Here is an 18,800-nt window from a genome sequence, read left to right as displayed (position 1 = left end):
GGCTGAGGGGAGGGCGGGCGGCGGCGGCACCGGCGCTCCCCTGGGGCGGGGGGGCCGGGCCAGGGGGCGGTGGCTGGGCTGTCCCCGTGAGGTGACACAGGGGCGGGGCTGTTCCCGTGAGGGGACACCGGGACGGCCCGGGAGGGGCCCGGCTGCGGTGGCGGAGTTGTTCACGTGAGGGGACACCGGGAGGGCCCCAGCTGGTGGGGGGGGGGGGCGGCGGGGCTGCCCCCGTGAGGGGACACAGGGACGGGGCTGTCCCGTGAGGGGACATAGGGGTGGGGCTGTTCCCGTGAGGGGACACAGGGACGGCCCGGGAGGGGCCCGGCGGCGGAAGCTGCAGAGGAGCTGGGGTGAGGGACGGCCGGGGAGAAGCGGGGGGAGGACGGGGGAGGAATCACCAGTGACAATTTTATACGTGCTTAAAGTAACGAGGTTTCTCCTGCTGTTGCTTTGGGGTAAGGTGCGGTGTCCTTCCTCGGCAGAGTGGGTGGCTGGCGATGGGGCTCGCCGGTGGCACCGCCGAAGCGCCGTGTTCCTCTCCCATGTGGAGTCACCAGCTGGAGAAACCCCAGGATTCAGCACTGCCCTTAAATGGATTTATTTGGGAATTAGGTAAAACGCACAAAAATTATCTCAAATCGATCCCTTGGACGTAATTGTCATGGTGCTGCCAGCTTTAGGAATTGTTCAGGAACAGGCCTGGTCTGTGATGGCTTTGCTGTGCAAGTTTAAACTGGTTTGGTTTTATTTCCCAGGCTTAATGCAGATTTTATACGGGAAAGTTTGCTGTGCAAAACGATGTGCTTTCAAACCCTATTTTTGTAGAAATAGTCTTCTTTTAATCGTGTCTTTCTTAGTAGAAAGTGATTATTTTTTATTTCCAAGGCTCATTTTAGGATCTTACACTTGAAATGGAAGAAGCATTTAATAATGTACAGAAGTGTCTGGCAGAAGTTAGAAAATAAGGTAGTGTGTAATAATAGGAGAGTAGTTAAAATTGTTGGAATATATGTAAGCAAACATTTTGTCTCCATGGCTAAGCATCCGATCATCTGGCTCTAATTCCACCCCCAAAAAAAGCCCAAACCCACACACTTGGATATGATACTAATAAAGTGAAAATAACAGTAATTTCCACTAAGTTTCGGTGCTGCTAATCAGAAAACTCTGTGGGAAGAAGTGAAATTGTCAATTTATTGGACACCTTCTAGCCACAAGCTAGGAATAGTCCTCAAGCAGTGTCTGTGGGGAGCTGCCTAGGAGCAATCTGTGGCTTTGTTTTCTTCTCCGTAACAGATGGTTGCTGGCAGACTGGGCTTCGCATCAGAGCGTTCGCCTCCGAACTTCTCTGATTCTTGCATGTCTACTAAGGCTGTCTCTTCCTAGTAAATTTAGTCCTCAAATTAAGAGATACCTGGGAAATACTTGGAAAGCACGCAAGGGAACAGAAGGCTGTCATATTGTTGGTTCCTTCAAGAGAGAGGTGTCGAGTATTCTCTGTACTGGAAGAGTGCAATAAAGGGCCAGAGAAGGTACCTTTTTTCTTTCTTTCTTGCTGCTCTTAACTAAATGGTAGATGAAACATTGATTTTAAAAAAGATAAAGAAGGCTCTGATGGGGTTTCAACAAGTTTTTGATTGGAAGGAAGTATAGGTATGAAGTGGAAAACCTTTGTGTAAAGGAAGTCAGAAGGAGCTGAAGAGGAAGGGAAATAGAGAAGAAAATACTGGGTGGATTTTCCTTCTTCCCAGGCCAGATGCTGAGGCTACGCCCTGAAAGTAATCCAAAGAACCCCACAAAACACCTCCTGGTTTTTGTTTTTGTGTTGTTTGGGGTTTTTTTTAAATAATGAAGAGAGTGAGATTAACACAGACAAAGAGCTGTGTATTTGTAGGGATGCTTGTACTTCCTGTCCTTGCGAAGCAGGGTGTCCTGTAGCTGCAAGCAGCTCTCCGGGAGCCCAGGTGCTGCTCTGGTGCCGCGGTTGTGTCACGTAGCCAGCGCAGAGCACTGCCAGGGACTGTTGTAGGACGAAGTAAACCATCAGGAGTTACTGAGGCAAACATTACCACTCACACTTGGGTCTTGTTGCGTGTCCAGTCCAGGCCTGTCCAAAAAGAAATCTAGAAGCCCTGGTGACCTATTGACATCTCCCACCTGCAAACGGCTCCACTCTCCAGAAAGCCTTCTGCTCTCCGAGCCACGTACCTTGCCGTTCTTGGTTGCATGAAGAGCGTGATACAGTGCTTACAGCATCTCAACAATCTCCTGCCCTGATGAGTAGCTGGCAAACTCTTGCACTAGCCGATGGCCATCCACCAGAACGTTTTCTAACAGTACTCTGTGTGTTACTAACACATAGTTTTACCAATAGATCCCAAAACTGCGTAAGTCACACGGATTAAAGCATGTTGTGTTCACAGGCAGAAGTCTGTTCCACAGACCTAGTCTTACAGTTCAGTACAATAAACAACCATGTTCTTTCACACTCTCAGGAGTGTCCAGATCTGCTCCGTATTTTGTTATCCTAGTGATTTAGCTGTACTCAGTGGATCTGTGCAGAGTCTGGCTCTGGCAGCACTAACAGTGGAGTTGAACACAGTAAGCGTACTTCTTATTTTGACTTGGTGGATTTATTTACGTATTATTATCATTTTTACAGTGCTGTATAACAACTTCTAACACATAGCTGTCTCTAAAGATTAGACAATTAATCTGAAATTTCTTACAGATGAAGCTTATAGATTGAGAGAATAAAGGCACGGAAGACTGGTGAGAATCCTAGCCTTAAAGCTAATATGTTTTAACCAGATGGTAGGAATTTAAGACAGACTGAGAATAAATAGGAAGTTCACACTTTTTAATATGCACAAAGTATGAAAACAGTAGAAGTGCATAATAACCAATGCAGAATAAAGAGGAAACTCTTAAGGACTAGAAAATCTGTAGTGTAGACACCTATTGTGACATTGTACATTAAAATTATTTTCCTGAATGCTTGCAATGCTATATTTATACGGAATATTTGGGGGGGGGATATTTTGTGAATTCTAACGATTTTGAAAAATGGTAGTATGATAAACTATTTAGTAAAGTCATCTCTAAATCAGCATAGAATAGATGTATTCAGTTATATTTGTGATTTTCCTATCAATGTTACGTGTATGTGAAAAGTGCTTTCCAAGACCTCCATTGAATAGGAAGGGAAGGAAACCGGTGGGCTGTTTAAACAAAAAATGTAACAGTGCCGTTTCAAGAGGAAACCAGCTTTGAAATGTATTATGAGTGCAACTTGATGTCATGGGCTGTAGGAGGAAGAAATCATTAGCTCGGAAAAAAAGCAGCACTGGCACAACAGCCATGTGCAAATGTTAATAAGGATATGCGTATCAGCAAGGTGTGGGATAAGATTAGGAGGATGAATGTCAGTAATAAAATCCCTCAAGAGTGGGTTGTCTTGTTAAAGGAAAAAGCTAATTTACAAGACGTTGTTTCTGTTAATCAGATAGAGATAGGTTTAGGAAAAGGAAATGTGGAGGAAAACAGGGTGATTTTGTAAACCAAACTTGATCACTCATGTCCTGTTGTATCAGCAGTGATTTTCCCTTTGCGGTTACTAATTACTGTGAATGCTGCAGTGGTAGTATGCTGAAGTACAGGAAGAACAGCAGTCGTGTTTCATTAACATTTGGACCGTATATTTGCAGTCAGAGGGTGAGAAGTAATGAAAATGCAGGTTTAGATCTGGATACGTTATACAGTTTGTACAGTATGTCACAGTCCTCATGGCTCGTAGCCTAACTCGCTCTTGCTGTCTGGATATTTGACAATGCAGGCATACACGTAGGCAAATAAGACTGCTAAAAATACATTTCACAAATCATCCATTCCAGCTGTCAGGGTGAGAACAGTCCCTTTTGTCCTGCAGCCCTGGACAACTAAAATCCTATTTCAGACAAGTGAAATTTAGTTATTTGCTGCCTGACAGGAAAGCTGCTGACCTCTGCTTTATACCCTCCAGTACATTGACTGACCATTGTGTCCAACCTGAGGCTGAAAATGAGAGTTGGCCTCTTGCCCAGCATCTTTGTAAGCACTACCAAATGGCAAAAGAAATGTGTGGTTAGAGCCCCCAGCCTGCTGTTTGGAAAAATTCTTGCCCGTTACTTCCACAGGCCAAGTCCCGTTTTGGAAAGAGTGAATACGACTGACTATATATGGCGACCTAAAAATAAAAACAGGGACAATCACCTTTTCTTGTCAGACAAATCAAAGATCCAGGTCACCTTAAAAATCCGAGGCTGCAAGCCAATGATACTGGCTATAGGGAAAATAAATATATATGTATAAATCTCTTAATCCTACATGGATCAGGCCAGTTTTGATCAAAGTGAATGGAGGCCATTGACTTCAATTGACATTGGATGTGTCCCATGACCTTCTAGTTCATATATTTAGACTCCCCAAACTAATCTTCTCTTCCACAGGTCTGATGTCATCACCATTATTATAAGCAGAACTTGTCACTTGATTGACAGCAAATAACCTTTCCAAAAAGTAGCCAACGAGTAAGAATGTTTTGTAAGAGTGACATACGATCACGACTGCCTGCAGTCCATTTTTGTTTACAGGCAGTGGAAGAATTTCAGATATTTTTAAGGTCAGCGTCCCTAGTCCAGAGACGAAGGAGAAGATGTGTTTGTTTTTAAATTGCTGTTCTGCTTAAAAAACTGTATTCCAGTTGTGCTGAAATAAATTCTTTGCCTGTTGCGACCAGCTAGATGGGCAGAGGAATGGAGTACTCCCAACTACAAGCACAAAATGGTCATTGGCATTTCATATTTTTGCTTCAGGAAGTCAGCTACTTATATCTGTAATTTTTTTCAAATGTCTGGTGATTCAGATGTCTGGGATCTCATTTTGCTTGTTTTCTTGAAAACTTTCACAAAAAGGAATCAGCTTGCAAAACCACAAAAATGTACTTCTCAGCCAACTGTGGTAAAATAGTTTGCATGGCCTTCTAAATACTGGAGAAGTTTTTATATTTAAAAAAATTATTCCGATGAGTAGCAAGTGATTATGAATTAATTATTAGTTAGCCATTAGTAGCTGGCTCAGAACTGTTCAAAGTATGCAGCAAACATGGAGGTGTTGAGAGAACATTTGTGAGACACAAAGAACTGTTGCTGACATTTTGTAGTACTAGATCTGAGAAGATTGTTATAAAACAGATATGCTGTAAATGTGTGAATAAGAACTAGACTGATTTTTTTTTTGTTTTCTTTTTACTTAGAAATGAATATGGCATTTAATTATATTCCATTCTGAGGTTGTGACTGAGTAAAATGCAATTCTATGTAATTGAACCAACTTATTAATAGGGTGTTTAGGGCGTCTAATATAGCGACTAAACACTGTTTAAGAAGAAAGGAAACAAAATTTAGAATTAATTCCAGAACATTTATAAGCAGGTATAGAAAAATAGAGTCCCTTCTACTAAATGTTTGAAATTAGAGGCTACTTGCCAAATTATGCTTTTTTTGTTTGACCGTGTAGAACTTACTGCAATAAGGTGTTATGTATGTTTTAGATAACAGAATTTGACTTTTTTAGTAAGTGTCTTATATTGGACACATAATTCTTATTTTAATAGTCTATAGTATACATATTACCATGTGAATGGTGAATTTTATTTATTTTAACTTACATTTATATAAATACACAAAATTATAAATATTTATAAGGATATAAAAACATTTAAAGTGGTCTAGAAAAAAGCCTACATGGTAGTTTTAAAGAATTTCCATGTGGTGGTTTCTGCAGCACAGGATTGTTGGGGGGAGGACTGAACAGGGGACCAAATGCTATTGCATTGCCATAGTTTCTGTTAGGGCACTGTAACAAAGGCAACTGAATTTCAGCTGCCTTAGTGGCACTGTTATTACCTTTTGCCTATACAGATTATTTTGTATTGTGGAAAACTGCCAAATAAGGATTAATTTTGTAATGGAGAACACAGGATTATGAAAGTAGGTTCAACGGAAGGATAACAGAGACATGTAAGCCAATATCTCATGGCTGAAACTTTGCTAAATTACTTGATAACATACAGAAAATTGTAGCAGATAAAGCTGTCATCTGATGCAGGCAAGACACGTGAATGAACTAGTCTTTCCTCTAGAGTTTCTTCCTTAATTACAGAAATACCTGAAGACCCCGACTAGGATTGGGATTTAAGTAATCCACTTACAGGAAGACATTTCTCAAGAATAACAAAATGTGAGACTGACAAAGCTTCGTTCATAAGCGACGCTTGCTAAACACCTCGGTCCAGAGCCTCTTTTGGGTGTCCTGTCCAAACCACTCCAGGTCTCCTGGAGACATCGTGAAATGTGAGATGCCTATGAGCTAGTCTTTGGCCACGGTGGAGCTCTGGCCACCTGTCTGTCCTGTGCTTGCAAAGGCATTCAGGATGCTGACAGAGAAGAGTGGGACTTAGCTGCTGAAACTTGGCAGCCCCGGCTCGTCTGCTAAGGGACCAGCACAGCTAGCAGTGCTTGATTGGCTGAGTACCGTTTTCCTCTGGCTCCAACAGGAAAGCCAGCGTAGCTGACCTCAGTGGCCGGTTTCAGGTTCTTGATTTGTTTCGTCAGCTTCTAGTGCTTTTATACTTTCTCTGTAGCTGCAGCTAAGAGTATGTTTGGTTTGCTTGCATTGGGGTCCACCCCCTGGGCCTGGATCTCCTTCATAACGTTGACGTCGGGTTTGAGGAGCTCGCTCTGCTCATCACTAAGCTAAAGTTCATGATACGGTGCCCGGTGATGTTTTGTTTGTTTGCTTGGTTTTTGAACTTCCTCAGCCAAAATGGTACACAGCTGGCCATGTTATCAGATGCAAACACCGTGCACTGCTGGACACGTGCCAGGGATGCAGGAGCAGGTCTCGCAGCGCTTATGGTTCACACTACTGTTGTCTTTTGCACAGGCTAGAGATCTCTCAGTTGGTATTCATTTGCTTGACATTTAAGGTCTACCTGCAGTTGTTCCTCTGGCATCCCACAATAATTTTAGATCCTCCACCATCTTCCAAACGTGCCAGGGCACCTAAGGCAGATAGATGCCCTTTATGTCTGAGTGGGCCAGTTAAAGGTGCTCTCTGCATCCCCTGTCTCAGTTTCTACATCCTCCTTGTTTCAAGAGGCACATTCAAACTTCCCTACTGTCATTCGGCTCCAAAGGTCCCGATTCATCTGTCACTAATACAGATTTTGTGTAGCTTTGTTGACATTGACATTTGTGGTTCCCAGCTCTTTTGCATGACATCTAATCAACTGCAGTATGGTAAAGGGGGTATAGAAAGCTACCAACTCTGTATCAGACTATCAGAGCACAGTTCTCGCTGGTGTGAGGGACAGGAAACGAAACATCAGCCCCACAAGAACTGCAAGTATGCAGTATGCAACTCTTGTGTAAGTTGTCGTATCTGTCAGCACGAGGGACCGTGAGACAACGGCCCTCCAGTAGCAGCTGGCAGCTGAGGTTTGAGGGGAAGAAGGATTTTCAGCTTTGTGTGTGCGCTGCTCAATAATTCAAAGAAGCAGACAAACAGTACCTACAGGTGTGTGTTTTTTTTTTTAATTTCACACTGATGAATTGAGATACTATAACCCAAATATATATACTTCAGGTCCTTTTAGGCACACAACATCAAGCCAACAGTTACTAAAAGATAAGGGAATGGTAAAACAATCTGTAGGCCATACAAATTCTATGCATCAGTTGTTTTCTGTTGCTGGATTTTGCATGTTAGTTTTCTTTTGGAATTCCAAGAGTCAGAGTGGGGAAATGATACAGTATAGATCTTTCAAAGTTAAGCTTTGATAGTGGTATTGAGTGTCAACAGACTGTGTGTACATCTCCAGGATCTTTGTAATTCCAGGAGCTGGAAGATGAGAAGGCAATAAATAATAGGATACAGAGTATACTCTTTTTCCTTCTTAATGGGAGAATATTTCAGACATGGTGATGTAGTTGACAGATGTTCAATTTAGCATAAAAGAAAAAGGAGAAGAAAAGAGATTGAAATTAAAGTTGTACAGGAAATAAAAAAACTAATTAGCAAGGGAACCTGTTGTGAATTTGTCACAATAAAGTAGCTTATGCTTAGCTTCCGCTAAGCTAAATACAAGCTCCCTTAATAGGAAATAAAGGTAATACAGAATGCGAAGTTCATAATTTTCTGTATTTCACTAGTGCTAACTATAATCAGTTTTTGTCCAGCTCAAAGACAACCTTAAAACATGCCAGGAAACACATATGTACATGCACAGGCACACGCACATATTTGTCTTATCTTTAATTGTTACACAGATAATGTGAGAAATAAATGAATTACCTGTTTTTAGAGAGATTGACATGCTAAAAATACGTAGAGTTGATTTGTCATATTTCTCTGTGTTTCTCACCATACCGAAGGCTACAAATAGAAGAAGATGGTAAATAAGCTGTAGTAGCATCGGGGCTTATCAATAGCATTCCGAGTTGGGGACACAATGCAGATCTAAATATTTTCTGTACAGCTTTGGAGACAGTTCTGACCTTTCATGGAGACTGTATCAGATAACAATTATAAAAGTAGTGAAAGATTTCTGTTACTGTGCTCTTAAATTAAAATGTACAACATACACATCTATCCCCAAATCTACTCTGTATTGCTTCTAGAGGACAAATAATCTGTAGAGATATTGAGGTAACGTGATTTGCTGTTTCCTGGAATAACTGCCCACAAACATGTGAGTTTGACCCCTGTGCCAACTAACAAGCTCTTGACTAGGTACGCAGAGTGACCCCAGTGATGGTTTCAGAAGAGCAGGATTTGGGGATTCGACACATTTGTCTCTGACAGGAGTTGTGTTTTTCTCCTCATATGGATTAAATAACATATTGACAGTCTTCAGAGTTGCTAATTTTGGCCTTCTGATTGCTAGTTCCATGCAACTGCATGTTTTGCTTCATCTCACAATTCTAGGAATGGTGGTTTCCTGAGAAAATCAAGCTCATAATACTTTGGGACGCTGTCATGGGGTTTGTACATGTAGAATTGGCAAACCAGCACAGTACATAATAAGAATGAAGTTCAATCTGTAGTGGTTTTATACCCTATGTTTTTAAGAGTGTGTAATCATTTTTCTGAAAATATATAAACAGAAATCTTTGTAAAGCTCTGTTTTCCAGCTGTGCGGTGGTATACATGTAATTTGGGGATTTCCAGCCATAGCTGTAGTAGCAGTAACAGAAGATATTTAAAGCATGTTAGCCTTGGTCATGTTTTTACTTAATGATTTTAAGAATCATGGTGCTGATCTTGCAGTGAGATCCATTTACACATAGATCTCATTGAAGGCCCAGGACCTGCAGTTAACATGATTCCAGTCTGTGTCTAACTGCACTCCCATTTTACATAAAATAAATGTAGGTGTTTGTTGCAAGGTCAGCAATTTATGAATTAAGAATTTGTAAATATCCTCAAAATCCAATTCACTAGGAATTTGAAAACCTCAAAAATGCAACGATCCGGAGAGCTTCCCCCCCCTGCAAAATTGAATGGTAGCATGAAGGCTGAGGTACAAAGTTGTATCTGTAATTTAAGAGCCTACAGTTATTTGCATTGTAGTCATTTCTGCACTCTGTATGACCATATACTTTTAAATTCAAGGACTTTGAGTTTTCACACAAGTGAAAAAATACAAGCAGGGATTTCAAACAGAAAGCTATAGAAAGAGCAACATCAACATGTAGTTCCTTTTGATAAGATTCAGTCTACAGAACTGGGATTTAAAAGAGAGATACTGGCAAAAGAACTGGGCTCATCTGGTCTGCACAGGAAAAAATGTCAACTTGAAGGGTAGACATTTTCTAAAACAAAATCTACATTACCAGAGAACTTCCTTGAACTGCAACAAACTGCAAGATGGGCTGATATCTTAAAATACCAATAGTAATTCTTGATGAGACATTCTCATTATGCTTTCAGTGATGCAAATTCATTAAATTGCAATGATAATAAAACTTGAGAGATTACATTTACCAATGGATATCAAAGGATTGTTTCTGAGGTTTTTGAAGACCCCGAGATTTGTTTGGCATGTAGCTGAACAGTCGTTTCTCTTTGCTGACAGCCTGGTTTACGTTACTGGGCTGCGTGCTGCTGTACACCAAATGGCATTGTCCAATTGGGTTTTATTTTTAGGCTGCTCTGCAGCAGATGCAGACGGGCACATCACTGCTTGCTCCAGGGCTGTGTGTTGCACTCCCAGCAGGAGCCCCACGGAGAGGGAGGAAACTAGTCGCAGAGATGATAGCGGTGCAGGGCACAAGTCTCAAAGCTCTGCGTTCGTGGGTCAGCTGCCAAGAATTCCTGCACGTGAGGGGTACTTTAAAGTTGTCTTTGCTTCCCATTAGCGACTCGACTTACAGTTGAAACATCACATGTAGGGAATTTGCTAGAACTTTGAATTAATACGCACAGGGCCGAAACAGCGCAAGTTAGAGTCAGGTCCTGTTTGATACTGCAGATTCCTAATCCTCAGACTTGTAGGCTATTCACTGCAGCGGTGATGAACACTTAAAGTAGTAAGCGTATTTTAAAGAATATATTCCAAGAGCTTGATTCTGCTGCTTTTAAGATGAGCAGCAATCTTTGTGTTAGTGGTAATCTTAATGGAAGTAGATCAGGCCCTATGACTGTAAAAATGTGTTTTTCTAGAAACCAAAGTAAAGTAACTTAAATGCCTGTATTAAACCATTTCCATTGTGAAAAGTACTTTTAGCCTGGAAATACATAGCATTTTCTCTAAACTGTATGTTTTAAGACCTTTCCTCTCTATTGTATAGTATATGTGCAAAATAAGTACAATATATGCTATTTATATAAGTATAATTACACATAATTATAATAATTAGTATTTAATCAATGCTAATATAATATGTAATAAATATAACACCTGAAAAAGTACTAGTTATGGGAACTGACGTAATTCCACTAACATCAGAATGAATTTCCCATTGTTTGCAGTGGAACTGTATTTTGCCTAACTGATTGGCTCACCTTATAAAAATAAGAGACAACGATGGCTGGATCACAGACCTGCAAACCAGCTTGCGCAGTGATTTCCTCTGTGAACTTGGCAAGAGCTTTTACTGTGAGTATAGTCAAAAAGTATACAGAATTTAACAACTCTACTGTCCTTCTACATGAAAAGAAATACCTGCTTGCTTTCTTTTTAGATTAGTGTTTTTCCTACCAGTTTGTTTTATTAGTGTGACACCACTAATGCAGTTATGAAAGAGTAAGCTTCCTGGTCATTGCATCATTAGCAGAATTATAAATTGTGCTTTCGGAATTTCTGTTCATTTTTGTATTGCATTCAGAAATAGTAACTTCAAATATTAAATGGGCAAGGCTGACAACTGGTAAATAAATAGATCTTTACTGAAATTGTAAACCGAATGTACTATAAAAATCAGAGGAGGCACCATTTCTTTTCTTCCAGTCACCTTTCAGAGTAAAAATCTTATTTCAGCTTCTCTGCTTGTAAAGGGAAAGAGACACTGGATTGCAAGAGACTGGGTGAAGTTTATATGTAATGTCTAAAAATACTTTGGAAAGAATTTGCCTGTCAGTATTGATTACGCAAAAAAAAGGCAGAAAAAGCTTTCTGCATAAAGTTAGCTTCCTGGAACACACGAAAAGAACACGCCTGCTCAGAGCTGCTTTTGTGTAGGCACTGGCACCTGGGTGATGGCAGGCCATCGCCACGCAGTCCTGCTGAGGGAGCGGGCAGAGGCAGTCCCACCATGCCCTCAGCCGCAGCCTTTGCTGCTGCTCGCACTGTACACACGGTCGTGTTCGTGATGCTCTGTGCTAGGCCAGATGACGAGGCTTGAATAACAATCTGCTGCTGTGTATTATCTCTTTTTGCCAGAGGTCTTTCGGAAAAGAGAAAGATTTTTGCATGGACACTGCACTGGAGTCCAAGTAAGCAATCTGATGCTCCACAGTGTCATCTGCAGCTTGAAAGCGACTATTGCATGGGGCCTGATTCTATTGCTGTTGAAGCCATAGGCATCTCAACATTTCCAGTGGTGTTCCTGTACTGATGTTGATGGCACAATTGCCAACTGACCATGAAATTTTAGCCTGAAGTCACACATATGTATCTGAAGTGATTTTGCACTGTTCAGGTAAGTGTTCTTGACCACCATTAAAATCTCCGATTTCTGCAGCAGTGGACATTACTGAAAATTCATAGTTCTTTGCTTTTTATTCAGAAGAATACTCTTGCTTGCTGTAGTATCTGATATAACATAACAGTAAATTAAATTAACTAAATTAATTTCCTGCCTTGTTAAAATCCATTGTGTATAGAGGAGTTGTACCCAAGATTAATGTATTCCTAGGCTACCAAAACAGATTTAAATCTGGTAGCCAGTAATTGTTTCATATAACAAAAAATAGTGGTCTTTGTTAGAACCAAGACATTTTTAGAGACACTGTGACTTGGTAGCTTTAGCAAAACAGTAGTTAACTGAAGAGGAAATTTTTTTCTGTGCAAACAGAAGTGATACAGTGTCACAATTTGTAAATTCAGGAAACCTATCTTCTAAAAATAACTCTTAAAACAACTGTACACCTCTCTGAAGCGTAGGATTCTGCTGTGGGGTTTGGCTTCCATGATCCTATAAACAGTAGTGCCTGTGCTCCTCTCAAGAGAAATACATAGTTTAACTACACATGCATCTTAGCAGAGACAAGAGACCCAAATGTGACGAAAAGGAAATTGCTCTTGTCTTACCGAGTTTGATTAAAGCTTTAGGCATAGAGCTTTTTAAATGACAAATGCTCAGTGAAATAACATTATGTCTTTATACTCCAGAGCACTATTAATCTGAGGTTTCAGGACTTTAAGAAATGTTAATTAACTAGTTACCATTTATGTAAAGTGTTAGCAGTACGGTCGTTTTGTGGGCTGATAACTGAAGCGTGGAAATATTCTTCAGAAAGGATGAGACTGGGGTTCTCTTCCAGGTGTATTCCACATCAGGTATTTACAGAGATTTAACTGCTTATGCAGTAGCGATCTCCATGGATCTCCCATCCAGTTAGCCCAAATGGAGCAGGGTCTATTTTGTGAGAGACTGGGAACAGCTTCGGTCGCACCCACAGCAGGAGGTTAATGCAGCCTCAAGCTTTGTGTTCAACACTTGGGAGCCCCAATATGATGGCTAAGAAGCCAGGCAGTGTTCTTAAGGATTTGAAGCAGTTGCATATTCAAGGAAAGAACAGAGACACTGTTGGCTGTTCTGCAGAAAGGTAAAGGTTTGCATCACTTCGTTGTTTGTTTGGGTTTTTTCCCCAGAAAGTTGCCTGCTATAACTAGGGTAAATAATGTGCAGATTAGGAGGCCTCTGTTAGGTTATCGAAATGCATGTCTGCACAGGCGTGCTGAAATCTGTTTGATTTCAGTATAGTTAAAGAATATGATCAGCGCAGAATATGACTCTCAATAGAAACACCGTGCGTTGTGGGTATAGGAATTGTTCAGCTGATACACATTTAGCCTGATGTGTTGTTTTCAGCAGGAGTCATCAGCAGATGCTTTGGAGGAAGGTGTAGAAGACACGTAGGTAATGAATAATCCGATGCACATATTAGATCTCAACTTAATCTTAAATCTGTTCTGAATGTTAAAAACATGAAGCATGGCATTTTCATGTACTTCCCACTGTTTTTTTACTCAAAGAAATCACTGTTTTCAAGTATTACTGGTAACAATTTAACCACTGAATCTCTTTTTGAGTCTTGTGAAGTTGTTGGTCTCAATGATGTTCCTTAAGTTTTGTAATATAATTACATGCTTCTATTATTTTATTACTGGTATTTTTGTATTTCACAATAAATTCCCTCTGGTTTTCCTGTTACAGGACAGCAAGAACTAAAGTGCGCCATCTACCTTTTCTGTAATATTCTGTAATTTGGGTTGTTTTTAATCACAGGCCTTTCAGGCCTGCTTAATTTTAAGAGTAAAAACCAAACATCTTTCATTTTGCCTTTTTCCTGTCCCAGATCATTCTTCTCATCCTTCTTTTTGTTTCATCTGGCTTTGCAGTGTCCTTTATGGAGCTCTTTGCAGTCCATATCACTACACTTTCTTCCAGATGAAGATACCAATATTGATTTCTCTAACATTCTTCAACTTACTCTTTATCACTTTTCTTATGCATCCCAACGTTCTGTTTTCTTGTTTTGACCACAGCTAAACATGACCTCAGTCAGTTTTCTAAGCTGATGCACTTTTTTAGAATGCTGTGAATCATATAAATAACTCTCTTCTTTCCTTCGATAGGACAATACTTTGTAGTTACCAAAACTGAGGTTTGCTCACCATCAGTCTGCCTCTGTGATGTTGTCTAATTGGGTCTTTCAAAGTTCTTTCTAGCCCTCTCTAACTTTAGTATAAATAACCTGTCCTCTACAGATTTTGCTGCTCCCTTTTCATATCTTTGCTTTCTTTCCATATCAGTAATAAATATATTAAACCACAGAGAAGTCTTATTTTACTTAGTAAAACTGCTAATATAACTCTAAAATGAAAAAGCTCTAGTTTGACAATTTTTGTATCTGTCAGCAAGTGAGCCCATTTCCTACATGTGTTTTAAACTCTTATTGCCACTACCCATTTTAGATTGCCAAATAATTAAAATACAGCGGCTTAATGCTCAGTGATGCTCTGGCTTCTTTTTTCATAGATGAAAAGCTTCTGTAATAGTAAGAAACTTAGAGAATATATCTCTGATATGGACCATGCCTCTGACATAACTGGAGATTTTTTTCCCACCGTAGTTCAATTTATGTTCTTAGGATGCCTGTATTACTGGGGGTTTGGTGCATGTAATCATTTCTTATAAGGAGAAAGAAGCCTTGTTAGAAAAAACGTAATTTCAAACTTTTGAAACTTGAGTTTTACATGTATAAAAAAAAGAATTTGGTGCTTTGGACAAATGTGTAGTATTTTACGGGTGACATCTTTCCAAAATTTTATTAACAGAACCCCCAGTGAAGCTATTGAATTTCCCATTAGCTTCAGTGGGTATGGAGATGGGCCACCACTGACGGCCTTCGAAAGCATCGGGCCTGTGTATCATCATCAAAACGAGTGACACTCATGATTTTTTTTCAGAACGATTATGTTGGCGTGACCTTACTAGGAGAGGAGTTTGAAACAAGGCAGTCGCTGCTGTGCCCTTCCCTGGGGAGGACGGGGAGCCCAGCGCCCGCACACGGATCCCGCGTACTCGGTGCCGTATTGCCATCTGTTGGTAACCGCTCCGCAAAGCTGCCGAACAACGGCTCCAGCGCCTCGGAGCACCAGCTCCCAGGCCGACTTGCTGTGGGTTATTGCTATTTTCTGCCTCCGAGGGGCTGCGCTTCCTTGGCAGCGCTTTTGCTCTGGGCTGCTGCATTGCTGGGGAACTGGCTGAACAGGGCAGGGGCCTCTGGTTCCCAGCGCCGGCCCAGATTGTGCAGACCTTCTTCGACATCTAAAGCTTCTAGCCAGGCCAAAGTCTGCGAAGACCAGGGAGGTCTGTAGCAGGAATATTTAAGAATCCCCCCCACCCCTCCAAGGGGGAAAGAGAAGGGAGTGGAATCTGCACAATTTCTCTGCGTGAGTTTCAAAACCTGTAAAACCTGCGACAGATAAAAAGCATATTAAAACCACAGTTCAACTTTCTAGCCAATAATTGTTTGCATATCATGAATCTAATCAATGGCAATACTTTTTAGTACAAAAGATACGGCTCAAGACCTGGAATCAGGAGTGTGGAGTTCCAGGAACTCATGAGGAAACCCTCAGAGAACCGAGTAGCGGTTCAGTTTTTCAGCACTGCCAAGCTGAGATGCTCTGCAGCAAGTTTCAGGAGTGCCAGGCGTCTGTACGGTGGATTCAAGATCTGATACCTCTGCTCAAGATCCAACAATATCTGTGTTTCCTAAACATGTACATTCCAAAATTTTGTTTTCTAATTAACCAAAAGTCCTAATGAGGACTATATGAACCACACAATTACTACAACCAAACAATTACTAGATACAGAAACTAATTCCACTAGACAAGTGGTAAAACTTTGAAACAATTAGCAGTGGGAGCCTTCAACAAAGTAATCGCTACCTATGATCGTTGTCCTGACCATCAAGAAAGACTTAAAAAGTGTTCTGAAAAGACAAGCCCAGGAACAAAAATGACAGGGCAGAAAAACACGGGTATAATGGAGAGATGGATTTTACAATATATTGACATTGTCCACAAAGGTACTACCTCGTGGTCCCAAGGAAATGGGTAACTGCTGTTCTCTGTTCCGTGTAAGACCCGTACTAGTTCTCCCCTCGCAAGTCCCCTCCACTGCTGCAGATGCCAGGTACCCCTTTTCTCCCTCACATTGTTTAACTGGTTTACCTAGCAAAGTTGCATGCAGAGCAATTTCTTCCTGTCTATCCTTAGCATGAAGTTTGCTCTCTCTGTGCCAGATCTGAAGACTATCACAGTCTGAGTAAAAAGATTACCTCTCCTTGCAAGCCATTCCTTTCTCAAAAATTTAGGGCACTTGAATGTATTAGAAATACTTAAAAACGAAGGTATAGATGATCAACTCAAATATTTCAGAATTACTACATTGACACAGTCAGTCCTGACCTCAGATTGCTGTGTGCTTTTTTCCTGAAGCCTGCTCCAATCTCATAAAAAGCACGTTTCTTTGCTGACTGGAATGAGCCCAGTTACACCCAATTCACTGTAGTGAGTGTGCATTTGGGTTTCTCCCGCTGCCAAAACCAAAAGCCGATGGCTGTGAAGCACTCTGTGAATCTGGCTCCTTTTTTGTATTTGAAACCTGGGACTGGATTTGAAAGTCTGGTCCCATTTCTGACAATAAGTCTTCAGAAGAACCCATTTTACTACTTTCTCTGTGGCCACTCCAGTATTTTGTTTCATTAGTGGAAAACGAAAGCAGGATTCTTTGGTTTCATATAATAAAATAAGTTAGTACAATAGACTTAAATGGAAGTGGAATTCTGTATGAAAATTATTTATCATGCCAGAAAATTTCAATTAGGGGAGATTAGCCACTTGGTTCTTTCTGATAAATTAATCACAGAAATTATCTATTAAACGTGCCACTTAACCTTTCTGGCATAAGTGCCTGAGGCAGTAGTATCTAGGCTCTCCACATTCATTTGGAAATATTAATTTCTATGCAGCTGTCTTCCAAAATGGAATTTTCACTTATCTTTTTTATAAGTAGGTCATTGTGCAGCTGTTGTTAATAGAGGCTGGCATTTGTAAAATGGTAAATCCACCATTGTACCCTATTGGTCACAAAATTGATCTCCATCAGTTGCAGAACATCCTGTACTAAAATGGCCTTTCTCAGCCCCAAAGGGTGTCACCCCTTGCTACAATAGCCTTTGGCCTTTTTAGAATGGGAATGTGTCTCAGCTGGCTATTTGCAAAAGCCAAAGCACCACTACGTTCACACTATCTGCCCTCCATTAGTTTTTGCCTTGACTCTACGTTAGAGCTGCCTTACAATTAATCTGGAGGGAAATTGGTGTGACAGCTATCAGCTGCCAGAGAAACAGCTGCCTCGACTGCTGAACCGTGCAGGTCCAAATCCTCCTCCTGCCCTCTGCAATGAGATCAACTGGTCTTCTCAGTGGAGACAAGGCCTTGCTGTCCCTGCAGTGGGCAGCTGTTGCACAGCTTATGGGGAGACAAGCGGCTCCCGGAACAGCTACAGACCTTATCCTGTGGTCTTTAAAGATTAGAATTAGGACCTTGACCTGGATGTCTTCCTCATACGTCATAAAATTCGCTGCTGCAGGAATAGTTTGAACTCTAGAACTGTCTGAGGTGTGCATACCCTGTATCCTAGGGAAGGAAGAGAGGAAGTAAGAAAGGAGGAGGTCTAAGAATGGAAAATATGAATGGCAGATAATTCATAAACTTTAAGGTTAATGAAATGAGAGAGAACATCTCAAAATCTTAGAATAAAGTAAATGGAATTTACACTAGTTATGGGTAACAAAATTAGCATTTCAGAAAGTGGAACTGGTAGCAAGACAGTGATGTTACAGTCGCAACTAGAATGAATATATTATTGACTACATTATTGATTGCCTGAGCCTATACCTTCTCGTGCAGGCACAGTTAAGTATGAGAAGAATGCTTGTAGATTTAGGATGTGAAGCCAGCAAAACCCTGCTGACTTTGGGTTTGGGTCAGATAAACTTGGAGATCTTCAAGGTTTAAGATCTCAAGGATTTGGAGACAATTCAAATACTGCGAGGACTATGATTAAAAAAAAGACAGGGAGGGGGAAACAAAATTGAAGAGATCTGTGTTGAAACTTGGACTGAGGTACAGTTGGGCAGCTGTACTGTATAAGGACATGGGATTCAAATTTCGTATGAAAAGAAAAAGAACAATTAGCAGATTCACGATTGCTACGCGATCAGAGCAGTGAGAATCTACAGAGCTATACGGTGGTTAGGTAGTTTGGAAAGGAAGAGGAAAAGTGACATGGCCAGAAAAGAGAACTATAGTAATGAAAGAGGATTTAAGAAAGGAATTATTGAAAGACATTCCAGCAGGTCGAGTAACAAGAGGCAGTGAAATCCTGAATGCGAAGAGAGTAACACCTCAGGTACCGCCCAGGTTTCAAAGTGAAAGGCAGGACAGGGGA

The 18,800-nt window shown here is 40.9% G+C and overlaps 1 long non-coding RNA gene across 7 annotated transcripts; it reads left to right on the top strand.

The window, feature by feature from the left end:
- Positions 1 to 82: 82 nt before the first annotated feature.
- Positions 83 to 17,138, top strand: LOC142362901 (uncharacterized). 7 transcript variants are annotated; one of them, XR_012765369.1, is made up of 9 exons: positions 83 to 174; positions 464 to 615; positions 1,300 to 1,535; positions 2,104 to 2,390; positions 11,077 to 11,203; positions 11,987 to 12,039; positions 12,121 to 12,245; positions 13,090 to 13,374; positions 15,242 to 17,138. It is a non-coding gene; the product is annotated as an uncharacterized LOC142362901 (long non-coding RNA). The 7 variants fall into 7 exon arrangements; XR_012765367.1 differs by adding an exon at positions 13,644 to 13,688 and having other exon boundaries at positions 11,987 to 12,245; XR_012765366.1 differs by adding an exon at positions 13,641 to 13,688 and having other exon boundaries at positions 11,987 to 12,245.
- The last annotated feature ends 1,662 nt before the right edge of the window (positions 17,139 to 18,800 follow it).

Source organism: Opisthocomus hoazin, chromosome 12 (assembly GCF_030867145.1).
Source record: "Opisthocomus hoazin isolate bOpiHoa1 chromosome 12, bOpiHoa1.hap1, whole genome shotgun sequence".
Taxonomy (NCBI): domain Eukaryota; kingdom Metazoa; phylum Chordata; class Aves; order Opisthocomiformes; family Opisthocomidae; genus Opisthocomus; species Opisthocomus hoazin.
Note: the sequence above shows the minus strand (reverse complement) of the source record. Positions and strands in the feature narration are given on the sequence as shown.